Genomic DNA, 1,328 nt, shown 5'->3' with positions numbered 1-1,328 from the left:
GATATGGATTTCTTACTTATTTACTGAGTTATGGTTATGATTTTATGCATATGGTTACTCACGACTCCGCTCGTGCTTATGGTTAGTACTTCTTTCACCGGATCCCGGGCCGGTTATGTTCGTGCGCACTTTGATATATTCCGGAGTATGATGTGTTTCGGTACGCCGAGTCCCCTTTGGCCGGGTACCGTGTATATTTGGCGTTACGGGGGGTACGGCTTTATGATGTGAGATGATATGTCGGGTGTCAGAGATTTGGAACCTTCTGGAGTATGATGTGGTATGGCGCCATCGACAGGCGGGCGACCATCGTTCTAAGAGCCTATGCATGATTTATATTTTTGATAAATATTGTGATATTTTGCATACCATATCTATTTTCTGTAATTTGTTATTATGATTCTATTTACCTTTACATACTCAGTACATATTCCGTACTGACCCCCCCTTTCTTCGGGGGCCGGCGTTTATGCCCATGAGTACGACGCCGCCTTGGTGATCCACTTGTCTAGGACACCCGTTCGCTTTACGAGAGTTCTCCTTCGTCCGAGCCTATATTTGGTATATATACTTTTCGATGCATATGTACATATTTATTCGGGGGTACGACGGGCCCCGTCCCGTCATATGATTTTGTTACTCTCGTTTAGAGGTCCGTGGATATGTACGTGGTATGGCTATATACGTACGGCTATGTGTGTGTGCTCTTTGTATATTTTGGGCGGTCCACCCGCCACGCGACTTAGTCGGCTTGCCTTTGTACATATCTTGATATTCGCACGCGTTTTGACGACCTAACCGACTTATGCTACTTATGTTGATTATTATGCGATATCCGAGGCTACATGTAACTAATTATGATTATGCGAGTTAATATGCTAATTACGGGTGTCGGGTACATCTAAGTGTCCAATTCGGACATTAGTCACGGCCCACGGGGTTGGGTCGTGACAATGGCATATGATGATTCCATTCACCGCGTCCCTCACTAGAGGGCCGGGGCACGTTACATGTACATATATATGGTGATTTTACTTATCGCGTCCCTCATTGTAGAGGCCGGGGCATGTTATGTACGCATATGTTCATGATGATTTCTTTATTTATGTTACTCAGGCCATTAATGATTTTGATAAGCATGATTTACGTTCGAGGTAAGCTTTATGAATTCCTATTACTGTACTACTTTTACGCCTCTCTTTATTTTCCGTATGATTCGGTTTATTGTGCTTAATGCTTTACATACTCGCGACATATTCCGTATCGACCCCCTTTCTTCGGAGGTCGCGTTTCATGCCGCGCAGTACGGATACTCGTTTGGGTGAGCG

This window comes from Lycium ferocissimum, unplaced genomic scaffold (genome assembly GCF_029784015.1).
Source record: "Lycium ferocissimum isolate CSIRO_LF1 unplaced genomic scaffold, AGI_CSIRO_Lferr_CH_V1 ctg8399, whole genome shotgun sequence".
In the NCBI taxonomy this organism is placed as follows: Eukaryota; Viridiplantae; Streptophyta; class Magnoliopsida; order Solanales; family Solanaceae; genus Lycium; species Lycium ferocissimum.
The sequence above is the reverse complement of the archived record's forward strand: the minus strand, read 5'-3'. Positions refer to the sequence as shown.